The sequence below is a fragment of the Bufo gargarizans genome, chromosome 1 (genome assembly GCF_014858855.1).
Source record: "Bufo gargarizans isolate SCDJY-AF-19 chromosome 1, ASM1485885v1, whole genome shotgun sequence".
Lineage (NCBI taxonomy): Eukaryota > Metazoa > Chordata > Amphibia > Anura > Bufonidae > Bufo > Bufo gargarizans.
Genome location: NC_058080.1, coordinates 36526742 through 36553369, shown reverse-complemented (window position 1 = coordinate 36553369; position 26628 = coordinate 36526742). Strand labels below are relative to the sequence as shown.

At 45.8% G+C, this 26628-nt stretch overlaps 1 protein-coding gene across 1 annotated transcript in view; it reads left to right on the top strand.

Annotated features, from left to right (window-relative positions):
* LOC122938917 overlaps positions 1 to 26628 on the top strand; it is a 58621-nt gene that overhangs the window by 4763 nt on the left and 27230 nt on the right. The gene's annotated exons all lie outside the window — the stretch shown is intronic.

Below are 26628 nucleotides of genomic sequence, written 5' to 3'. Positions count from 1 at the left end.
TCAAGCTGTGTAGTGAGCACTTTTACCCAACAGGTATTACATAGAATTCAGAAACACTTAGCTGTAAAAAAAGTGAAAAAATAAAAAATAAAAATTAATGTCACTTTAGGCCCAAATTTTTCATTTTCACAAATGGTAACAGGAGAAAATCAACCCTCAATTTGTTACCCATTTTCTCTGTGAATACGGCAAAACCTCATATGTGATCATAAACTGCTGGGTGGGCACACCGCAGAGCTCAGAAGGGAAGGAGCGCCATATGGGTTTTGAAGGTCAGATTTCACTGAAATAATTTGCCAGCACCATGTTGTATTTGAAGAAGCCCCTGAGATACCCCTTACAGTAGAAACTCCTAATAAGTTACCGTATCTTGTAAACTATACTCTCAAGGAATTTTTTAAAGGTTGTAGAGAGCACTTTGACCCAAGTGTTTTGCAAAACAGATGGTGCACAGTGAAAATTGCTATTTTTCCACAGATATGCCATTTCATTGCCCAATATGTTGGGTTCATCATGTGCAATTATGAAAAGTTATCCCTTTTATTATTATGCCAGGCTTCCTGGTTTTAGACCCTACATGTGGCCATAATCTTTTTCCTGGACATAGAACAGGGCTCAGGAGTAATAGAGCACTAAGATTACTGCCATAGGAAATGCATTTGAGTTGGGACCTAGCTCTGAACTTCTTCCCATTATATAGTGGTAACATTTGCCTCCAGCCACCACAAGGGGGAGAATATTGCACACACAGTTGAGTTCAGCAGTACTTTACAGTGAGCTCCCCCTTGTGGTGGCAATTGGCAGTCAGAATTCTGTGATTTTGTGGGGGGGGTTTTCTACTTATGGTCTTGTAAAGAGAAGCAAGGGATGTGGAAGACTGCAGCAGAAATACAGAGCTATGACAATCCAGGCCTCTGCTTCTCCTGACTCTTTCTTATAACTATTCCATCTGCCCTGACAGCAGCTTCTGACAACTGCACCATTGCCTATCATCCTGGTACTGCTCACACATGACCAGAGATAATAAATCTGTCCTCACGTCCTCTTTCCCAAGACGAGACTACAGCCCTCGAACTGGGACTTTCTTTTGTGCCTACCCCTAAGTTTGATAGGTTCACTGCTGTTAAAGACCTGAACCTATTCATCCGGAAACTAAGGTGGCACAAGCATTTTAAATATACTGAGAGACGCCAATGCCTTGAGCTGGGCATCCCTGTGGAGTTATTGAAAGACGTTCAACTACTGAACTCAATCTCCACGATGGATAACTCAGCCTCAGGCCTTGGCCCTTTTACAGACCTCAAATGTAAGAGTAATAAGATGCCACCCAGTTCCAGTGAAGTCTCTTGTATAGACGTCTTTCTAAATATTGTTACCAATGATTTGGAAAATCTTCAGATCTCATCGCACCACTCCAATTGCGCAGAGTCCACGGCCACCGCCATTTCCTCCCTTGCCAATGACCCCCAAATCATCATTAAACCTGCTGATAAGTGGGGAAACATTGTGGTAATGGACTCAATATAGGGATATGTGTAGGAATCTTCTATCTGACACAGAGACCTACGAGATCTTGGAAAGGGACCCTACGGACGTATACAAACGCGAACTCAAATCCATCCTTGATGAGGCCAAAAGCTCTAAAGTCATCTCGTTGGAAAAGTATGCGTTTTTATTACCTCAATTCCCCCGTAGATCCACATTCTATTGTCTCCCCAAGGTTCATAAGGGGACATCCCCCCTGAGAGGGAGACCAATAGTATCGTGGGTAGACAATTTGAATCAAAATCTGGGGATCTACATAGATCGAGTCCTAGCACCATTCGTCTCTACGTTACCTTCCCATCTCAGGGATACCACGGACCTCCTCAAACAGTTGGAGGGTCTATGCCTTGAGAGGGACTGTTTGCTATCAAGCATTGACGTAGAGGCCCTATATTCGTCTATACCACACCAGCTAGGATTGACGGCGGTTGATTTTTTCCTGAAATCCAGGGGGTGTCAATACCGCGCCCACAGCCAGTTCATCATCCGGATTCTAGAGTTCACTCTCAACAGGAATTTCTTCTCCTTTGATAATAAAATCTACCACCAGCTCAGGGGTACCGCGATGGGGAGTCCGTGTGCCCCGTCGTATGCAAATTTATTCCTGGGCTGGTGGGAGGAGACCCTGGTATTCGGGGAGAGGAATCCGGATGATCTATCTAGAATTGGGCTGTGGGCGCGTTATATAGATGACATCTTCATCACCTGGAATGGCAGCCCCTCTCAGTTTGAGTCGTTCGTGACCCGAGTGAATCAAAATGAGATAGGCATGAGGTTCACATACGAGACACATCCAACTAGCCTACCATTCCTGGACATTAAAGTTACCAAGAACGCTAAGGGTGAACTAGACACCTCCATCTACAGAAAATCCAATGCGACAAACTCTCTCCTGAGATGGGAGAGCAGTCACTCTCTCCCACTCAGGAGAGGGATACCAAGAGGGCAGTATCTCCGTCTGCGCAGGAACTGCTCAGACAAGAAAGATTTTGTGGCTCAGGCAGCCGACCTAAGGGCTAGATTTTTACAAAGAGGGTACCCGGATTATATCTTAAGATCCGCCTACAAGGCGGCTCTTGCACGACAGAGAACTACCCTCTTAATTACGAAACAACTGAACACCTCCACAACCAAACTGTCCCGTGTAATCACCACATTCAACAGAGGTTCGAGTCAGGTCAGGAAGATCCTCGAATGTCACTGGGGGATTCTAAAGATGGATCCCGACCTTCAGGACATCATAGGAGACAGACCTCAGATCACGTACAGACGTGGTACCAACTTGCGTGATAAATTGATTCGCAGTCACTTTTCACCTATCAGTACACATTCAACATGGCTGCGGTCCACTGTGGTGGGCAGTCACAAATGTGGCAGGTGCGTTGCCTGCAAACATATCTTGACCACCAAAACCTTCACCAGCTCGGTCACGGGCAAGACGTATTCCATTCCACATTTTATCAATTGTAAATCCAGAGGTGTGATATATCGCATCCTCTGTGAATGTGGTCTGGAATACGTTGGCAAGACCATACGAGAATTTCGCAGGAGGATCGGTGAGCACGTAGGAGATGTCACACACAAGAGGGACACCCCGTTGTATAAACACGTGCACACCGATCACAATGGCAAAGCCCGGTTAAAATTCATGGGCATTGACCTGGTGAAACCCCCACCAAGAGGGGGGGACTGGGATAGGAGCCTGCTCCAACGTGAGGCACGCTGGATTTTCGATCTGAAAACAGCAGCACCAAGTGGCATGAACGAGAGGCTGAATTACGCCTGTTTCCTATGAAAAACATTGTTCATATATATTAGACAGCCCTTCTAAACTCCTGTTTTTATGATGGTCTCGTGGGGAGGTTCTTTGCAACTGTATACGCGCCCACGGTCGCATGCAGTAAACTGCGCAGACGTATTGTCATGTATACACATATACCGCTTGCCCTGCCTCCTGTCCTGCAATTTGTGCATTTTGCCCGTGATGGATTGTACCCCTATCTATATACATAATTACCTGGAGGCACCATGTCTCCTGGGGTGGTTGTGGTTACATATGGAGTGGACACTATGTTTGGGGCCGCGCCATTCTGAACACATTTACAGGGATTACATACTGTGCATTTATGTCAGGCTTCATTACCATTATAATATGTTACCTAGGAGACGCATACACTTTGCGTCCCATGTGACCACAAGACCAGCTAAACATTGGCCATGTGATCCAGACTCCCGCCCACCCCCGGCCGCGTTCCCGCCCATCCCACGTGGTGTCGCCGGCGTGTGACGTCACCGGCTGCGTCCGCTCCCTGCCGTGCCTGTGATGTCCAGATCCACTGGTGCCTGGGTCACTTGACCGGACGGAGGGCGGCGCTCCAGGTAGGCGTCGCACACGGATGACGTCATGGGAAGTGGGTGGGGCGACGGGGAGGGAGCGCGTCTATTTAAACTCACTCTTGAGACACACATTTGCAGCTGGCTGACAATATTGATAGACAATAGTGTTACCCTCAACCATAAGGGCCTCATTTGTCTGGGATTATTGCATCCCCAGGACCACCCCTCCTGTGCCATACTGCATCCCACCCCAGGATAGCAGATTATAAGCTTTGACAGATTTTTATTTTTCTCCCAGTGTTTATTTATTTCAGCCCAAGGTTAGACACCTGCGGCTATCCGGTTACCTCCTGCAGTCGTTCCCCTGACGAAGTCACGGACAGAAACGTGCCACGTCGGGAGCCCACTGGAAGTATCTTTATCCATCTACCACTGGTAAATCTTGTAGTTTTAGGGTCAGGTCCTTTACAGGGACAGGCTACCGGACGGGGTCGCCTTTTCAAAGGCGATTGCTCCGTGTAGATAGGTAGAAGCATAATAGCCCCTTCACTGCGTTAGGGTCACATAGGGGCAACAGTACCACCAGATCTACCCGGCTATACACCTTCAGCACCCTTTCCCGCCCGGCGTACACCTAGTGTTTCCTGCCTCCTATCATCAAGGATCCCGTCCCACTATCTACAAAGGGTCTGGTAGGACTGTCCGCGTCCTCCCGGACGGAGCAGAGTATTTTTTCTGTCTATACCAGCAAGGCACCATTAATTTGGTCATATCCATGTATGTCTTTTTTATGTAGTGAGTCTTTATTATTCTGTAAATTCTCAGACCACATTAAAAGTTATATTTTAAAATAAGTATACTCCCCCCTTCCTCTGTGTAGGGGCCCATTGTCCGCTGTATCACTTTGGAGTGTCTTTAGAGCCTGTAATGATTCAGTGCTCTGATCAATCTTTGCTTATTCACACGTGACCTTACCTATTACTATAAAAATAACCTTGGGATAGCGAACTGTGGTTGCCCCCTGGAAAAGTCTATACCCCTGTGAGGGGGTTTCATGGTAAAGAATAGATACTCCCTAATACTCTGCCTTTGATTTAGTCCTAATCCAATCTGTTACCAACCCAGAGGGACCAAAATCTATGGGCAATCTGTGATGCCTTTTTTTAAAATCTTGACAATATTCTGCGGGCCTTAGAAGCAGCTGACTGACATTGTGCTGCAATTTATTCTATGATCTCCTTTACTGTAAATGACTCACAAGGAAATATCGGCTTTTCTCTGATTTAAGTTGTGTGCAGAATGTAAATTTGTGCAGCTTTGCTAATTTTCTAAATTGTAGTACTTCTCACAGCTTCGAGTTTGCTACAATGTGTGGGATCTCTCTGTTTTATCCATTCTGTACCTTGGTAGCCATATCATACACACGCGGAGCCCAGGACATAGCCGGAGCAGTCACATGACCCATCACTGGTGACGTCACATTCATAAACCGTGCCACGTGCAGGATTATTTCAGAGGGGGCAGGGTCCATGTCAGAAATATCAAAAATCTCTCTTTTTGCCATCTTCAGGTATACCTTCTACATAGGTTACATGACGCATTTTACAAGGGGTGGTTTAGCGGTTAGTGATAGCAGTCATGTACAAACCGGATTCCAAAAAAGTTGGGACACTAAACAAATTGTGAATAAAAACTGGATGCAATGATGTGGAGATGGCAAATGTCAATATGTTATCTGTAATAGAACGTAGATGACGGATCAAACGTTTAATCCGAGTAAATGTATCATTTTAAAGGAAAAATACGTTGATTCAAATTTTCACGGTGTCAACAAATCCCCAAAAAGTTGGGACAAGTAGCAATAAGAGGCTGGAAAATGTAAATTTGAGCATAACGAAGAGCTGGAAGACCAAGTAACACTAATTAGGTCAATTGGCAACATGATTGGGTATAAAAAGAGCTTCTCAGAGCGGCCGTGTCTCTCAGAAGCCAAGATGGGTAGAGGATCACCAATTCCCACAATGTTGCGCAGAAAGATAGTGGAGCAATATCAGAAAGGTGTTACCCAGCGAAACATTGCAAAGACTTTGCATCTATCATCATCAACTGTGCAGAACATCATCCGAAGATTCAGAGAATCTGGAACAATCTCTGTGCGTAAGGGTCAAGGCGGTAAAACCATACTGGATGCCCGTGATCTCCGGGCCCTTAAACGACACTGCACCACAAACAGGAATGCTACTGTAAAGGAAATCCCAGAATGGGCTCAGGAATACTTCCAGAAACCATTGTCACTGAACACAATCCACCGTGCCATCCGCCGTTGCCAGCTGAAACTCTACAGTGCAAAGAAGAAGCCATTTCTAAGCAAGATCCACAAGCTCAGGCGTTTTCACTGGGCCAGGGGTCATTTACAATGGAGTGTGGCAAAATGGAAGACTGTTCTGTGGTCAGACGAGTCACGATTCAAAGTTCTTTTTGGAAATCTGGGACGCCATGTCATCCGGACCAAAGAGGACAAGGACAACCCAAGTTGTTATCATTGCTCAGTTCAGAAGCCTGCATCTCTGATGGTATGGGGTGGCATGAGTGCGTGTGGCATGGGCAGCTTGCATGTCTGGAAAGGCACCATCAATGCAGAAAAATATATTCAGGTTCTAGAACAACATCTGTAGTGTCCCACTAGGTATGGGTGGGCATTACACAAGGGTCAATTGGTGTGCGCATTGCTCTTACTCACAAGGAACAGAAATGTCATATTTAATTCTGCATTTAATGTATGTTTTAATGTGTTGTTATATGCAATGTTCCCCTGTATGATGCAGCAGCAGGCCTAGTTGGGTGTAGTTAGACATCCCAGACACTAGAGGGAGATAGGGAGCCCCTAGTATAAATGTACAGGCCCAGACAGGGAGAGTGAGTGCAGAGTCAGGAGTCTGAGAAGACACAGGTTAAGAAGCCTGCTCCTGACATGCAGCTGGATAGCCCTGGCTGCTAGTGATGTCCAGGAGGCTGTTGAGAAGCTCCAGCCTGCCTGAAGAACAAGAGAGCCTAAGTTAGCTCTGAAGAGATACCCCAGTTGCAGGATTCAACCTCCTGGGAGAAACCGACAGTTATCCACCTGATAGGAGGAGGCGACCCAGGGTAAGCAAAGTGACCCTGATGGGCAGAGGAACTTAGGAATCATAGCAAGTAGTATAATACCTGAGGAAGAAAGTAACCAAGGATATAAGCCACCCATTTAGGCATCCGGGCCTTGGGAGATATAAAGCCAGAGCAGGAGTTCTATAAAGGACAGTGTACAGTGATTCTGGGAAAAGTACAACCTGCTGCTGAGTGCTTGTGGAATTTACCCTCAGTGTAACTTGCATGACTATTGCCTGCCATACTTGTGAATAAGCCCCTTTTTTGTGGAACTGTAATACAGAGACTATACTACTCCCTGCTGTACAAAGTTGGATTGTCCAGTAAAGTTTCCGTTTGGTTCACTATATACTTGTGTACTTTCATCTTTCCAACCACCAACTGGCGTGCCACCGTTCAAAGGCACTGGCGTCACGAATACCCCAGGGACCTTGCCCCAGGCACACGAAATACCTGTAACATCCAGGGCACCTCAACTACCATCAGGCCTGGTCCCTATCTACAGAGCGTGCCCCAGAGGAACTGTGTCTACCTCTCCTTCACTGCCACGCGCCTGCCCAGGGTTCTTCAAATATAGTGAGTACCCTCGATTGCCCATAACTGTGACCTCACTTCGTCTATACCCTGCAGGTCTGGCGTGTTGCACATCTGCTCCCATCCAGACGTCATCTCTTTCAGGGAAGACCCTGCATTTTTCAACAAGATAATGCCAGACCACATTCTGCATCAATCACAACATCATGGCTGCGTAGGAGAAGGATCCGGGTACTGAAATGGCCGGTCTGCAGTCCAGATCTTTCACCTATAGAGAACATTTGGCGCATCATAAAGAGGAAGGTGCAACAAAGAAGGCCCAAGACGATGGAACAGTTAGAGGCCTGTATTAGACAAGAATGGGAGAGCATTCCTATTTCTAAACTTGAGAAACTGGTCTCCTCGGTCCCCAGACGTCTGTTGAGTGTTGTAAGAAGAAGGGGAGATGCCACACAGCGGGGAAAATGGCCTTGTCCCAACTTTTTGGGATTTGTTGACACCATGAAATTCTGATTCAACATATTTTTCCCTTAAAATGGTACATTTTCTCAGTTTAGACTTTTGTTCCGTGATTTATGTTATATTCTGAATAAAATATTAGAAGTTGGCACCTCCACATCATTGCATTCAGTTTTTATTCACGATTTGTATAGTGTCCCAACTTTTTTGGAATCCGGTTTGTATTAGTACTAGTGGTCTAAAGTGGTTTATGGGTTAAAACCTGATGTCCCCATAGTGACGAATGGGTTAATACTAAACTCCACTATCCATGGTGATCCATGATGGTTATGGGTTAATATGTAATAGCCCTGGAGGTCTAGAGGGGTTCACTATCTACAAAGTGTAACAAGACACAGTCATTAGGATGCTACCTTACATCTGAGGGCCCAGTATACTCTATTACTCTCCCAGAGCCATATTGTTTCATTCTTCAGTTCACATAGCCGTCTGAGGGCTTGGTTCTTCTGGGACAAGATACTTTCTAATGGTACCAATTAATATCACATACAATGTAATGGGAAGCAGGAAAAAATCCAAATAGGACAAAGTTGTTAAAAAAAAAAACCTGAAATCCTGTCACTTTATATGGGTTTTGTTTTTACAGCGTTTTCCTATGAGATAAAACTGACCTGTTCTCTTCATTCTCCGGGTCAGTACGATTACAGAGATGCCACTTTTATATAGTTTTATGGGTTTTGTTTTTTCAGCGTTCCCTATAAGATAAAACTGACGAGTGATGAGCGGTAGGGGTCATATTGGAATTCGCGATATTTTGCGAATATTTTGTAGAATATTCGTCGAATATTCGCAAATTCGAATATTCGTTATATTCTTTTTTTTTTTTTTACTCGAAAAATCGGCAAGGTAATGATCGTGTAATATGCAAATTTTCGTAATGCGAATTTTCGCAATGCAAATTTTTCAACTTTTAGACAAAGAACATTATAGCACTATATTAGCCATATTGCTATAACTTTGTTTTTTCAAATATTCGTAATATTCTAAAACAAGAATATATAGCAATATAGTGAATATTAAAAAAAAAACGAATATAGAGCAATTTAGCTATTATAGTGCTATAATCATTTTTTTTATAGTTGTAATTTTTTTCCAATCTGAATTTCAGATGAGAAAAAAAATACAACTATTAGACAAAGAAGATTATAGCACTATATTAGCTAAATTGCTCTATATTTTTTTTTTATATTCGCTACATTGCTATATATTCTTGTTTTAGAATATTACGAATATTCGAAAAAACTAAGTTATAGCAATATAGCGAATATTTGAAAAAAAACAAATATAGAGCAATTTAGCTAATATAGTGCTATAATCTTCTTTGTCTAATAGTTGTAAGTTGAAAAATTTGCAAAAAAACATTCGCATTACGAAAATTTGCAAACAACACTACTCCTAAAGTCAAGTATATTGCAGCCTTCTTATTGGCCCACAAGCTAGAAGCTGGGAGGGATCATGTATACTGATTAAAAACAAAAACAAAAAATCGAATATTCAAAATTACGAATATATCACTATATTCGAAATATTCGCGAATTTTCGAAGTACCTATATTCGCGATAAAAATTCGAAATTCGAATATTCGTGATCAACACTAGTTCTCTTCATTCTCTGGGTCAGTATGATTACAGTGACACCACATTTATATAGTTTTATGGGTTTTGTTTTTACAGTGTTCCCTATGAGATAAAACTGACCTGTTCCCTTTGTTCTCTGGGTCAGTACGATTACAGAGATACCACATTTATATAATTTTTCTTTTTTGAAAAAACTGATTTTTCCTTTGCATCGTCTTATTCTGACCCCTGTTCAATTTTTTGGGAGATGTGAAGCAACGAAAAACAGCGAATCTGTCATTTAGATTTTTTTTTCCAATGCAGCATTCACTGTACAGGATAAATAAGGTTATATTTTAATAGTATGGGCGTTTTGAGATGTGGCGGTGCAAATAATTTTTTTTTATGTTTATTTTTATTTTGGGGAAAAGGGATGTGATTTTAATTTTTATATATTTTTTCTTTTTTTTTTTACATTTGCTTTATATTCGTTTTTCACATTTATATTAAAGGGGTTATCCAGGTATAAATGATGACCTATCCCGAGGATCCTGGCACCAACGCCGATCAGCTGTGACGGGGGGCTGCCGCACTTCCAGGATCTCTGTCACCTCTCCAAGCACAGCGCTGTATATTGTATAGTGGCCGTTAGGGACGAGTGAATCGTCTTTGGATGAAACATTCGAAGTCGATTCACATAAAACTTTGTTAGAATACTGTACAGAACGAGCGATCCGGACAGTATTAGAATGTATTGGCTCCCATGAGCCGAAGTTGTTGCAGCGGACTTAAACCAGGGTTCTGGGGTATCCCTTGCCCTTTAAAAGGTTTTAACGATATATGTCCCTCTTACAGAGCAAGTAGTCGTGACACCAGTTGCAGTTAAGCAACAAGGACTTGGAGTCCTCTTTGTAGATGGTAGTGTTGATACCCAGGGTAGGATTGCCAGAGTGGTGTAGAGTGACCTACAATGTCTCTGAAGGTGTTGTATGCACGTGTCACTGTGCTCCTACCTGGATATCCTTCGATTCCAGACGTGGTAGTCCGAAACAAGTGCAAAAAGGGGTTGTTGAAGTCGGGTGATGAGTAAGTAGACTTTGTATTAACGTTGAACACAGCTTTACTTGACATAAACCTCATCAAGGAACAATTTTTCAACTTGATCTTGGTCATCAGCAGGTATTGGCTTAACTAGCAGGCAAACACTTCTGCAACAATCTCAGCCCTGCTGTAGTTTTCTCAGCTCTGCTATGCTGGCTGGGTAAATAGAAAACTTCTCCTCTCCTGCTGGAGCTTAGCTGTCTTTAGTCTGTCTCTTACTTTAATCCTAGGAACTTCTTCCTGGCATCAAGCTCAGTTAGCTTGGCGTTAAGGCAATGCAAGCCCAGGAGGGGGTGAAGCAACCATCTAGACTTCAGGCAGGACCTCTGAGCCCAGCAGTGCAGACAGTGCTCTGCTGGCCGACACACAACCTCTCCCCGGGATGGGGAAGGCTAGACTGACCTTCCTAGCTAAACTTCTCCCTCTCTAGAGAGGGCTGGAATGGAAAGAAGGCTCCATCCAAGAGAAACTAACTCTGCACAGATTGCCGCCATCTGCCGCCAGACACATTACATATAAAACTGTGATTTGCAAGGAAATACATACACATATTGCAGGAAATGGTAATAAATATATACAGATAGTGTGGGTCCCAAAAGAGGTGGTAATTCCCCTCTGGGGTATTACATTGTTACTTCGCGAAGTCTTGCGAGACTTCAGGTAATAACTTCAGAAATTCATATCTACTGTAAATTTTTTTTTTTACCAAACTCGGGTTCGGTTACGAGGTACCACTTCGATCTTTAATACGAAGTCGATTCGCTCATCCCTGGTGGCCGTACTTGGTTTTATAGCCCAGCCCTATTCACTTCTATGGGGCTGAGCTGCAAGTAAGTCATGTGACCGATGTAAGGTGACGTCACATGGCCAAAGAGGCTGTGGTGCTCACGGAGAAGGGGTTAACCTCTTCCCGACATATGACATAATAGTACATCACATGTCCAGTCTTCAAAGATGGAACGGAGCAGGCGCCATAGCAACCAGATGCCTGCTGTTTCATACAGCAGGCACCCGCAGCTAATGTCCGCGACTGGTGGTAATGCCGATCGTGGACATTTAACCTTTCAGATGCTCTGTTCAAACCTGACCACAGCATCTGAGCGCAGGAAAACTTTGAAGCATGCGCTTCTGGGTATTCTCCGGCTCCCCCATGTTGTGATCGGAGGAGCCAGGACGTGTATGTGTCACGGACAGTGTACGGGAAACAAGACAATGCAACATGCATATATGACTCACTGGATCCAAAGCTAAGGAACCAAGGGGAGACCCCTGCACAAGACCTAGCACTTTCCCTGGCTGCTCAGCCTATGCAAAGATCCCAGAGGTGGATGGTTGCATAGGCACGTACCTCGACTATATAACCCCTGAACACCCTACAATAGTGAGGGGACACGACCACCAGCTCCCTACACCAGACACTCCAGGAAGAAGTATAAGCCGCCCAGTAATGCATTATGGGGCGGAATTTAAAGGGATGCAATTAGTCCAATTACATGACAGCTGAGAGAGGCTAACGAGATGAGGAACTGAACACCACAACAAAGAGAACTCAAGGAGGAGGTTCTGAAAGGCTTCTGTCAGAGCTTCTCAGCTGTCTGGTTGTGACAGTACCCCTCCCTCTACGAGTGGACTCCGGACTCTCAGAGCCCACCTTCTCAGGATGGGACCTATGGAAAGCCCTGATGAGACGAGAGGCCTTAATGTCCGTCACTGGGACCCACATCCTCTCCTCAGGACCATAACCCTCCCAATGAACAAGGTACTGGAGAGAACCGCGGACAAGACGAGAATCCACAATCCTAGAGACCTGAAATTCAAGATTCCCATCAACCATAATCGGAGGAGGAGGCAAAGGCGAGTGTACAATGGGTTGAACATAAGGTTTCAATAAGGACTTATGAAAAACATTATGGATCTTCCAAGTCTGAGGAAGATCAAGACGGTAGGCAACAGGATTGATGACAGACAGGATTTTGTAAGGCCCAATAAACCTAGGACCCAACTTCCAGGAGGGAACCTTCAATTTGATATTCTTGGTAGACAACCACACCAGATCACCAACATTCAGGTCCGGACCAAGCACACGTCTCTTATCTGCCGCACGCTTATATCTCTCACTCATGCTCTTTAGATTATCCTGAATTTTTTGCCAAATAGATGACAAAGATGAGGAGAATCTGTCCTCATCAGGTAAACCAGAAGACCCCTCTCCCGAGAAAGTCCCAAACTGCGGATGAAACCCATATGCACCAAAAAATGGTGACTTATCAGAGGACTCCTGACGACGGTTATTTAAAGCAAACTCAGCAAGGGACAAAAAAGAACACCAATCCTCTTGATTCTCCGCCACAAAACAGCGCAGATATGTCTCCAGATTCTGATTGACGCGCTCTGTCTGGCCATTCGACTGCGGGTGGAAAGCAGAAGAGAATGACAACCGAACCCCCAAGCGAGAACAGAAAGCCTTCCAGAATCTGGAAACAAACTGCGTGCCCCTATCAGAGACTATGTCTGAAGGAATACCGTGCAATTTGACAATGTGATCAATAAATGCATGCGCCAGCGTCTTAGCATTGGGCAAACCAGGAAAAGGGATGAAATGCACCATTTTGCTAAAACGGTCCACTACCACCAGAATCACAGTCTTCCCCGAGGAACGAGGCAAGTCCGTTATGAAGTCCATGGACAGATGTGTCCAAGGACGGGAAGGAATGGGTAAGGGAAGGAGAGGACCTGATGGCTGTGAATGAGGGACTTTGGCACGAGCGCAAGTCTCGCAGGCTGCCACAAAACCCTCAACCGACTTACGAAGCGCAGGCCACCAGAATCTCCGAGCGATGAGATCCAGTGTGGCTCTTGCCCCCGGGTGCCCAGCAAGGACCGTATCGTGGTGTTCCTTAAAAATCTTGTGTCTTAAAGTGAGAGGCACAAACAACCTCCCAGGAGGACAAAGATCAGGAGCCTCTGACTGCGCTGCCTGCACCTCTGCCTCCAATTCAGAAAAAAGAGCAGAGACCACCACCCCTTCGGCCAAAATGGGACCCGGGTCTTCAAAATTCCCGCCTTCCGGAAAACAACGTGACAGGGCATCTGCCTTCACATTCTTAACCCCAGGGCGGAACGTGACAACAAAATTAAATCTTGAAAAGAACAAAGACCATCTGGCCTGTCTCGGGTTCAGACGCTTGGCTGACTCCAAGTAGGCCAGATTTTTATGGTCAGTAAACACGGTAATAGGGTGTCTGGCTCCCTCTAGCCAATGGCGCCATTCCTCAAAAGCCAACTTGATGGCCAACAATTCCCTATCTCCCACATCGTAATTTCTCTCTGCGGAGGAGAGTTTTTTCGAGAAAAAGGCACACGGTCGCCATTTGGCAGGAGAGGAACCCTGAGACAAGATGGCCCCCACACCCACCTCAGAAGCATCAACCTCAACTATGAAGGGTAAAGAAATATCAGGTTGCACCAAGATGGGAGCGGAAGCAAAACTCTCCTTGATATTAGAAAAAGCCTTACGCGCCTCTACTGACCAAGAAGAAAAATCTACCCCCTTTCTGGTCATATCAGTGAGTGGTTTAACAATAGAGGAATAATTCAAAATAAACTTCCTGTAATAATTGGCAAAGCCCAAAAAACGCATCAGCGCCTTCTGATTCTCAGGAAGCTCCCACTCAAGCACAGCGCGGACCTTCTCGGGGTCCATGCGACAACCAGAAGCGGAGAGAAGAAACCCCAGAAATTGAATTTCTGGAACCGCAAAGACACATTTTTCCAGTTTCGCATATAATTTATTCTCCCGCAGGATGAGCAAGACCTGACGTAAATGTTCCTTATGAGTTTTGAAATCAGGAGAAAAAATCTAAATGTCATCCAAATACACTAATACAAATTTTCCCATCAAATGATAAAAAATGCTGTTCACTAAATGCTGAAAAACGGCTGGGGCATTCATCAAACCAAAAGGCATAACCAAATTTTCAAAATGGCCCTCAGGGGTATTGAAGGCCGTCTTCCATTCGTCTCCTTCTCTGACCCTGACCAGGTTGTATGCCCCTCTTAGATATAATTTGGAAAATACTTTAGCCCCAACAACCTGGTTAAACAGGTCCGGGATCAGAGGAAGCGGATAAGGGTCACGAATTGTGATACTGTTCAGCTCCCTGAAATCCAGACAAGGTCTTAAAGAACCATCTTTTTTCTTAACAAAGAAAAAACCAGCGGCAACAGGTGACTTCGAGGGTCGTATGTGTCCTTTTCTCAGACTCTCAGAGATATAAGCACGCATAGCGATCCTTTCAGGTTGGGAAAGATTGTATAAACGAGATTTAGGCAGCTTGGCGCCTGGGATGAGATTAATAGGGCAATCATACTCCCTGTGCGGAGGCAAATCCTGAACTCCACTCTCAGAGAAGACATCCGAAAATTCAGAGAGAAAAGATGGTACAGTCTTAGTAGCAACCTCAGAAACAGATGTCGTGAGGCAATTCTCTCTGCAAAAGTCACTCCAACCATTTATTTGCCTCGCTTGCCAATCAATGGTGGGGTTATGTTTAGTGAGCCAGGGTAGCCCCAACACTAGAGGAGTAGGCAAACCGCTAAGGACGAAACATGACACATCCTCAACATGAGCATCACTCACAATTAAACGGATATTGTGAACTATGCCCTTTAATGATTTCTGAGAAAGTGGAGCAGAATCAATAGCAAAAACAGGTATATCCTTTCCCAAAGTGCGCACCTGGAAACCATGAGTTATCGCAAATTGATTATCAATGAGATTGACAGCTGCTCCACTATCCACAAAAATCTCACAAAAAATGTTCTTGCTCTCCAGCTCCACCCTAGCAGGCAGGACAAAACGGGAACTACAAGCAAACGGAAAACCTTCAATTTCCGCCTCTACCCTGCCAATAGTAACAGACGGAACATTTTTAAAAGATTTTTTCCTGTTTGTTTCTTTATTACTCCCAGAAAACTGCCTGAATCTCCTAGAGGGACAAACATTTGCCAAATTATTTATACCTCCACAACAAAAACAAACCCTTCCATGCGGGCTGAATCCTCTATTGTCAGAAGCAATCAACCCCAGCTGCATGGGCTCCTGCTCAGAAGGGGCTGACAGCGACCGAGACCCCTGCGCACAGAATGGGACCGCTGCACTGTCCCGGGACTGAGTATGACAGGAAGGAGAGATCTCTCCTCTCTCTCTAAGACGCCTGTCAATACGAACGGCCCGAGACATGGCAGAGTCCAAGGAGATAGGCCTTTCATGAAAGGAAAATGCATCTTTCAATCCCTCTGAAAGACCATGGCAGAATTGACTTCGGAGTGCAGCATCATTCCAACCAATATCAGCTGCCCATCTCCGAAATTCTGAGCAGTATATCTCTGCGGATTGTTTACCCTGGCATAATAGACGTAGTCTAGACTCAGCCAGAGCAATACGATCCGGATCATCATATATCTGACCCAGGGCTAAAAAGAATTCATCCACTGAACGGAGGGGCCGTGCCCCCTCCGGCAGCGAAAAGGCTCAGGACTGAGCGTTACCCCTGAGCAGCGATATAATGATCCCCACCCTCCGTTCCTCATCACCAGAGGAATGGGGAAGAAGGCGAAAATGGAGTTTGCAAGCCTCTCTGAAACGCACAAAATTCTCACTACCCCCGGAGAACGTATCCGGGAGCGAGATCTTAGGCTCAGAACAAACTCCATGAACGCAAGCTGAACCGGTCACTTGAAACTGAGAAAGAGTCTCACAGAGATCAGCTACCTCCAATGAAAGACCCTGAAGGCGTTCAGCCAAAAGTGAAACCGGATCCATGCTTGAGACGGTTCGGGCGGCTTATAATGTCACGGACGGTGTACAAGAAACAAGACAATGCAACATGCACATATGACTCACTGGATCCAAAGCTAAGGAACCAAGGGGAGACCCCTGCACAAGACCTAGCACTTTCCCTGGCTGCTCAGCCTATGCAAAGATCCCAAAGGTGGATGGTTGCGTAGCCACGTACCTCGACTATATAACCCCTGAACACCCTACAATAGTGAGGGGACACGACCACCGGCTCCCTACACCAGACACGGAGGGAGTCAGGGTCACCTGGGATCCAGCAAACAGAAAATAACAGATAAATGTACAGCACTTAACTTTGTAGCAGACAGGAAAACAGGATGAGCATGCACACACACTCCAGGAAGAAGTATAAGCCGCCCAGTAATGCATTATGGGGCGGAATTTAAAGGGATGCAATTAGTCCAACTACATGACAGCTGAGAGAAGCTAACGAGATGAGGAACTGAACACCACAACAAAGAGAACTCAAGGAGGAGGTTCTGAAAGGCTTCTGTCAGAGCTTCTCAGCTGTCTGGTTGTGACAGTATGTGGCAGAATGACAAGAGGCTGATGCATCTGGCAGCGCTCCACAGAGACAAAGTAAAACCATCATAAGACATTGCGCACTGGAGTCTAGGAGAATAACAATCCAAAGATTGCTTGTTGTAGTTCTCTATAGCGCTTCCACAAAAAATAAACAAAAAGCGATACACATCCCAGAATGGTATCAATGGAAAGTACAGTTGGCCTTGCAAAAAATGAGTCCTCACACAGCGCCACACACAACTAGCCAAAAATTACAGGGGTCAGAAAATGGTGACGAAAAAAAAAGAGAATAAAAAAAAATGGATTATACGTTGCCTCCTCAGTCAGTAGTGCAGCTCACATCAGGAGAAGAGGAACAAGTGGCAGGACCTACACCTATGGAAAGTCCCTGTGGAGACCCCCGGCCGCTGTCAGGAACTGCTGAATCTCCCCGGCAGTGATTACACAACTGCACAGAATTGCTGCAAAGATGGAAGGGGGGGGGGACTGACCTCTAATGTCCTTGTGAGGGACGTTTATAACAGACCAATGGGGTGACCTTCCAGACCTCAACAAGGGTAGGCCGCTCTTCTGGCATATCGTGGTGGCCCATCCTGGACCTTTTAGAACACAGTGATGCTGGGGCTGTTAGGCTTATATAAAGTGTATAGTGTCCCCTGGTGGACGGGACACACATGACGCTACGGGCACTGAAAACATGAAGAAAGCTGATGCCAATTCCATGATCACGCTGATGAGGGCCAGGAGACCCAAGCAGACCTGTCCAGAGACTGGACTCATTGCTGCCCAGCTTCTTCCAAAGTGAGGCCAGGACTGGAGGTCTTATGTCCCAGGAATCATTGCCCTCTCTGCTCCTGCCTTCCTCCATGCTCTCCACAAGAGGTGGCACTGAGGTGGCATACAGTTGTGTTCAAAATAATAGCAGTCAGACATCACTAACCTGATCCATCACTGTTTCTGGTAGAAATTATATTTCTACATGGCAAATAATTTACTATCAGGTGTAGTAGAGTAATAGAAATCCAACAGACCCAACAGTCATGACATGCATGCTGCTGATTCTCTGTAATTCAATCACTAACTGAAAGGGGCATGTTCAAAATAATAGCAGTGTGGTGTTCAATGAGTGAGGTCATTCATTCTTTGAAAAACAGGTGGCAATTATTGCCCTTATTTAAGGAAGGAAGGCAGCAAATGTTGTACCTGCTGGTTACAGTGCATCTGTCTCTGAAATTCTGAGGAAAATGGGTCGTTCCAGACATTGTTCAGAAGAACAGCGTAACTTGATTAAAAAGTTGATTGGAGAGGGGCGCATGCGCGCGGCTTGCAGGGAAGACATGGCTCTGTAAGCTCCGCACCGACCGCTGACAAATTCCCTATACCAGCGCCGTTCAAACGGCTCCACCAGTCCTGAATACTCATGCAGGGGTCGCAGAAGACTGCCCGAGGCAAGAGGGGATCTAAAATCCCAGATACGCCGATACCTTCACAGACCATACCGGAGATCTTCCAGAGCACGAGGCAATCCATCATGGCGGATAAAGCCGCATCCCCAGCAAGCCCGGCCTCCTCTATTGAGAGCGAACCCCGCACGGATGCGGCAACCTCACAAGCAGGTCAGGCAGATCTATATGCTAACATAGCAACCCTTTTTAAAACCAAGCTTTCCCAGGCGGTTGCAGAATTCTCCCGCCAGATAAACAATCTGGGGAACAGAGTCTCAGACCTGGAGTCCAAAGCAGACAAACTTTCTGACGCCATAGGCGCCGACAGGAAAGACATTGATGCGCATTCTCTCCACTTACAAGCACTTGAAGCGAAACTAGAGGACTTGGAAAACAGGTCCAGGAGAGGTAATTTGCGGATCCGGGGCTTACCAGAGTCCTACCAGGACCTCGCGACCACCATGGGCGCACTGTTCGCCTCTTTATTACCCCAGGCCCAGCCGAATCTGTTGCGGTTGGACAGAATACATAGAGCCCTGGGGAAACCGCGAATCCCGGATACCCCCAGAGATGTAATCCTGAAATTTCATCATCCGGAGGTGAGGGACATGATATTAAATGCCGCACGAAATATGGCGGCCATGCCGGATCTTCCACCCACAGTACACCTTTATGCTGATTTAGCCCCCACTACGCTTCGTAAGCGCAGGGAAATGAGGCCTGTGACACAGGCGCTCCAACAAGCGCAAGTGCGCTATAGGTGGGGGTTCCCTTTTGCTTTATCCTTCCAACTGAACTCTCGCTCTTACACAGTTTATACCCCTGAAGAAGGGATTGAAAAGCTGCACCAGGCTGGATTGAATGTGGATCGTTTAGAGAGACCAGCTGCGCCTCCGAAGCCTCAGCGCCCGGCCAGAGTCTGGACCCAAGTCCCCATAGCCGCATCGCCCACAAATAAGTCCCCGGGACACTGAGTGAGCCATTAAGTCCTACACTTTTCTACCCAGGGTTAAATGGGACACTAATCCAACGTGTTCGGTTTATACTAATGTTCACTTACTATAAGATTGGGCTCTTTTTACAGCCCAGTAATGTTGTAATGTTGTATTTTGATTATAACCTCTTGCATGAGTTTCGATCAGGTTATCCGATAGGGACTCAGCGAATCGGATTCCTATGCTGCCCTCTATTGTTGGGCTTATATTTGTGAGTGCAGGGATTCATATTATTCCCCTGCTGCTCATACTCGGCCCACTTATCTATGCTGGCCGTATTGGGCTCAGCCATTCAAGCTGTCTAACAGCGTTGTTTGAGTTATTGTCCTTTTTGTATGTTAACTTATTTATTTTATTGGAGATCCATACTGATGCAGTCCACTACGCTATGTGGTCTATTCAATTTGTTTTGCTAAGCTACACTATTTACTGTTGGGATAATGTGTAAGTTACTGTCACACAATGTACGGGGTTTGAATTCCCAGAGGAAACGCAAAACGGCCCTTACATCCTATTTTAGGCATAACCCAGATATAATATGTATACAAGAGACACACTCTACTCCCACCTCCCATCCTAAATTTTTCCACCCCCACTACTCCAGATTTTTCTCCTCTACATTTCGCTCCAAAAGCAGGGGTGTAGTCACCCTTTTGCGAAATTCGTTACCATTCCAGGTGACTAGCCACATTACCGATCCGGAGGGGCGTTATGTTATCCTGTTGGGGGAACTGGAGGGGAAAATAATGTGTATAGTAAATGTATATGCCCCGACTGAGGATCCGATTGCCTTTTTCACCCAAATGTACCACAAACTTGAGGCACTAAGATATGATGAGATATTATGGGCTGGGGACTTCAACTTTGTGGTTAATCCCTCATTGAATCGCTCCTCACCCCCTAACACTCCACGCCCTGCAGCCCAGGGATCCCAAATTAGAACTGTTATGGAGTCCCTTTCTATTGCTGACTCCTGGAGGGAGCACAACAGCACCCAAAGAGGCTACACTTATTACTCACCAGCCCATCACCTATATGCTCGCATCGATCTGGTTCTGATCTCCACGTCCTTGCTACCCCTTTTGGCCTATTGTAGACACCAAGTTGCGGCCTGGTCTGATCACGATATGGTCATCGCTGACATCTCCACAGCCACTCCCACGAGTCGTCTCTTTGCATGGAGACTCAATGAGTCACTGTTGACCAGGCCGGCCGTGCGAGACCGGCTCCAGGATTACTTAAAGCAATATTTCCTGGAGAACTCCAACCCAGATATTGACCCTGTTGTGATCTGGCTATCCCACAAAGCTTTTATAAGGGGCCAAATTATTAAGGAAGCGTCACTGTTAAAAAAAGAGAGACATGCCCGTCTGTCAAGCCTTGAGACCAAGCTCAGTAAATTGGTTAGGGCCCATCAAAGAGCCCCCTCTCTATATTTACTTAGAGAAATTAAAAACACCAAACTGCAAATAAACATGATTCTCACGAACGATACAGAGAAAGCCTTACGTTGGACCGCATCCTACTATTATAAATATGCTAACAAACCTGATAAGATGCTGGCCCGTCAACTTAAGGCTAGACAAAAAATCAACCAGGTGTTCCGGATTCGCCCAGAGTCAGGACAGGTGTCCTCCAACCCGGAGACCATATACCAAACCTTCCATAAATTCTATCAACAACTGTATGCTAAGCCAGGGGCCACACAGGGACAATCGGATGACAATTTTCTGAGGTCCATCAGGCTCCCACAGGTTTCCACTGAGGCTTTAAACGACCTAAGCAAAGAGATAGTGAATGAAGATGTAGAGTTTATAATTAAGGCCCTGAAGTTAGGCAAGGCACCTGGACCAGATGGGCTTTCGGCCCTCTACTATAAAAAATTTGCTTCCTTGCTAACCCCTCATATCACTAAATTTTGCAACCATATATTGTTAGGTAATACCCCTCATCCAGATTTCCTTGCCGCTAACATCACGGTCATCCCCAAGCCTAAAAAGGATCACCTTTCCCCATCCAATTACAGGCCCATTTCATTATTGAACCTGGACACGAAAATCCTCACATCCATACTGACCCGGCGACTAAATATTCTCCTTCCGAGTCTCAGTGGTAAAGACCAGGTGGGGTTCATACCTGGTAGGGAAGCCCCTGACAATATCCGAAAAATCCTCAATCTGATCCAAGTAGCAAATAAACTGAACACCCCATTAGCTGTTTTGGCCCTTGACATAGAAAAAGCTTTCGATTCTGTCACATGGGACTACTTACATCAAGTCCTCCTGTCCATGGGTATTAGAGGACCATTTGTGCAGGCAGTCAAGGCCCTTTATTCCAATCCAGTTGCCTACCTTAAGCTTCCGTCCAGGAACCCAGCTCCCATCCAAATACTCAGGGGTAAACGTCAGGGGTGCCCTCTCTCCCCGGCTCTCTTTGCCTTAGCAATGGAACCCCTCGCCATTTCTATCAGAAACGACCGGAATGTCACGGGACTCCAGGTGGGGAACACTGAACATAAGCTGAGCCTGTTTGCGGATGACCTCCTCTTATCCCTTACTAACCCTCTCATTTCACTACCGAATCTGTTACAAATCCTGAAATCCTTTTCGGAAGTCTCTGGACTGCATATCAATCACCAAAAATCTGAGCTCATGTTATGCAATGTTTCCCCATTACTAAAGTCAACACCATTGCAAGACTTCCAGTTCCAATATTTAGTTAGTTATATCACCCGAAGGTGATGTTAGACACCAGCGCTGGAATGGCAGAACCCTCCTGTTATCTCCCTCTATGTAAGTAGATAGAGGGGAGGAAAAGGAGAAGGGGGGGGGGGAGAAGATACAGATGACAAAAAACCAGGGCCAGAAATAGACAATCCGTAGCGCTCGCTGTCTGCGCTAGGGATGCAGAGAAGGCAAGTACACACAAGTAATAGCGTGAGTATCCGGTGTGCAATATAGAATTTAACGGAGGAGGAAGATTTGATTAGGATTTCTAGGTCAGTGAAGAATAGAATCAAAAACAAACAAGATGTAATTATAGTTAAAAAAAATAAAAAATTCAAGAGAAACATAGGAGACACGGATAAACCAATCAATATAGACGCAACACAAGAAGAAGCCAGCTTGGTTTCAGAGGGGGAGTTTGACACTATTGATAACACATGGTGTGACTGTACCCTTAATAACCTCTCAGTCTATGAGGAAAGTCCAGACAAGGTATCAGTCACCAACAATATTTACAGTGATAGGACTAATACACCGTCACTATCTAAAACCGAATCAAGTAGCGCCAAAGATCCAATAAAACTACCGGAAAATGGCTCTATAATATCTCCTAATAGGTACACAATTCTGGAAAAAATAGAAGAAGACCCCTTAACCGAGGCCACACCACCAAGTACCAGTACCATCAAACATAAAACACTCCAAAACAAACAACCTAGTTATGCCGCCGTGACAAAAGGTGACTACAATACATCAACAAAAAATAACCCCAAACAAACCAAACTCAGTAATAGTATCACCAGTAAGAAAATAAAGAAAACCATCAATAAGGATTTTTTTTGCGTAAGGAGCCAAACTACAAAAAAAAGAAAAAACCAAAAGGGGGAGAAGAGGGAGAGGAATGACCAGAAGTACACTCCAGCAAAAACGCATAGGAGAAGGTATATTTAACCTAAGCAGTCATAATTTGAGCAAAGAAGAACTCACCCTTCTCCATAAAGGTTTAAAATTTGCCCCGACATCTAAATTTAACCCCTTTGATGCTTTCATAGGAGTCAAAAAATTCTTACGAAAACTAGCACTAAAAAAATTCTTTATCAAAAAGGAGAAAAATAACAATATAAAAAAACAACCAACCATGGATCCGAGTGAAACTACCAACAATTTAACAAAAGAAGGTATGGGAACCACCATTGGAGTCGTGCAATTATGCCCTAATAAAACACCCCAGGAACCACACACTAGACTGGTAAGGACTGACACTAATAACCAATTGACCTTCCAGGAAAAATTCACCCACACTGACCTAAAACCAGTTTCCAAATTTAACCCTGCCTCAGAATACTCAGATTCCATCATTACTTTCCAATCATTGGTCATTAGGGATCTACTTCGCACTAATCCCAAAAAGAGGAGAGGGCCCCATAATCTATCTAGGGGTGAAATCAAAGCCATTAAATCATTACAAATCAATCAATCTATCACCATCAGACCAGCGGACAAAGGAGGAGGTCTAGTTATACTGAACCACAGTGATTATCACAAAGAATCTCTCAGACTCCTCTCTGATGATAAAACATACAAAAAACTCACCCTAGATCCCACTGAGATATACAAACGTAAATTGAATCAATTAATTCAAAAAGGTAAAAACATGGGAGCACTCTCAAAGGAAGAAATGCTTTTCACCAACAACCAAAATCCTAAGATCCCTATATTTTACTACCTGCCAAAAATTCACAAAAACCAAACCAGTCCCCCTGGCAGACCAATAATTTCAGGCATCGACGGTCTCACCTCAAATTTATCCAAATATGTCGATGTCTTACTACAAGACAAAGTTTTATTACTACCAGCATATTTGAGGGACACAAAACATATTTTGCAAATTTTAGAAGGGATCCAATGGGAGTCTGATTTTATTCTAGGCACGTTAGACGTGACCGCTCTATATACCGTCTGTGAGGAATATGGATTAATATTTACTGTCAGCCATGTCCTCACACCCCCCATTTGCTGACAGGATTTCCCTGCTTCAAAGCCCCAGCCCTGATTGTAATTTTATGCACCTCTTGGCATGACTCAGTTGGCCAGGAAGACACCCCTCAGGGGGTCCAAGCTTCAAGGAGAAGTTCACACCTCTGTGCAGCAGTTGGGAGCCACCTGAATCTGCAGGAAAACCCCCCAGCAGGGGGTATCTGCTTTGGCCTGGATCAATGAGATTTCCTAGACATATTGGCACCTACCTCTCATAAGGAATTATGAATCACCTGGCCACCGCAGACGCAAACCGGATACATATTTGTGTCCCGGTGGCCACGAGGTACGGTCCCATGGTCTTTGTTTACTCGTACCCAGTCGGGGTAGGGAGATACCCATATCTCCCCATAGAAGCCACCTACCGGTACCAGGTTTGGGCTCTAATTGTAGCCTGAACCCAGGCAGGTCCATTAGTCCCAGAACCATCTCCCTGTGACCCTCTGGTCTGGAGCTATGACCCCTAAAGTGTTTTGTGGGTCATTCACTGTCAGCCCAGAAGAGGGGGAGTTGACCCCTCCCTGAGGCAGGGAGGGGACGGACCAGCTGCAGGTTAAAAGCCTGGTGCCAGCAAGTAGGGGGCGTCTTTTTCTGAAGAGGGGTCGCATGCTACACATGTGTTTAGAGGGACCCAGGAAATAGCAGGAGAACACAGCCCCTCGGGTGGCCTCCTGCTCAGGACATCGCCAAGGAACTCTCATCATACTTGGTAACTTACTTTCACACTGCTTAATCCTATTGTAACCATATACCCGGTAATCTGTAACCTCAGACCACTGTATATATATTGTCTGTGTATAGTGTGTTATATCTAGTGCGCTCTTATAGCGATTAAATCTATAATTTAATCTTGTGCTATCTTGTATCTCGATCACGAATCCCCACGTCCGTGTTTTGGCCTAGTTATAAGCTACCGCGGGTTGGTTTCTGACCCTATATAATCCCGTTAGCGGACCGGGCTTATATCAAACGAGAAACTGGTGGCAGTTACCCGGGCTGAGTGTGGGCTGTTTTCACTGCGGCAGTGAAAAGGCCCTTCCAGCTTGTTGCCTCTCTGTGCCCGCGTGGACAGGAGGTGTGTGTGTAAACTATACCAGCCTGACCTTACGTGCTCCTCTGGAGGGCGTAACTTCACGTTTTTGGTAAACCCCGTGATCATACCAGGTCTCGTGAGCTCGACGTGGTTGACGTCAGCGGACACGAGGGGTGGTATTCATCACATATTGGTGGCAGCAGTGGGATGCCAGGGGCCCCCGCACACGTCGCCCGTACAGGAGCTCGAAGGGGGAGAACCCTTAAGCCAGAGCCCGGGAAAGTGGATGCTATCGCATCCTGGCCCACCCCCAGGACCAAGAAACAGGTGATGTCCTTCCTGGGCACCGCAGGGTACTATAGGAGGTTCGTTCCCCACTATAGTAGCCTGGCGAAGCCCTTGACGGATCTCACCAAGAAGAAGCTGCCCTCCGCAGTCGATTGGACGAACGACTGCGAGACGGCCTTCCGAGCGCTGAAGGCCGCCCTCTCGAGCTTCCCTGTACTCCAGGCGGCCGACTTTACGCTGCCGTTTATAGTGCAGACTGACGCCAGTGATTTCGGCCTCGGTGCCGTACTCAGCCAGGTTGACACTACGGGCCAGGAACACCCTGTTCTGTACCTGAGTCGGAAGCTCCTGCCGAGGGAGGTGGCGTACTCCACAATGGAGAAGGAGTGCCTGGCAATTGTCTGGGCACTGCAACGGTTGCAGCCGTATTTATACGGGCGCCGCTTCACGGTGGAGACCGACCACAACCCCCTCAGTTGGTTAAACACCGTATCCGGGACGAATGGGAGGCTGCTACGCTGGAGCCTAGCTCTCCAGCAGTATCACTTGACCATTCGCCACAAAAGGGGCCGTGACCACGGGAACGCCGATGGGCTATCCCGACAAGGAGAGGGGGCGGATGGGCGCACGGGGGAGCACAGGAATGTGCTGCCCCCTGGCGCCCTCTAAAAGGGGGAGGTGTGAGGAATATGGATTAATATTTACTGTCAGCCATGTCCTCACACCCCCCATTTGCTGACAGGATTTCCCTGCTTCAAAGCCCCAGCCCTGATTGTAATTTTATGCACCTCTTGGCATGACTCAGTTGGCCAGGAAGACACCCCTCAGGGGGTCCAAGCTTCAAGGAGAAGTTCACACCTCTGTGCAGCAGTTGGGAGCCACCTGAATCTGCAGGAAAACCCCCCAGCAGGGGGTATCTGCTTTGGCCTGGATCAATGAGATTTCCTAGACATATTGGCACCTACCTCTCATAAGGAATTATG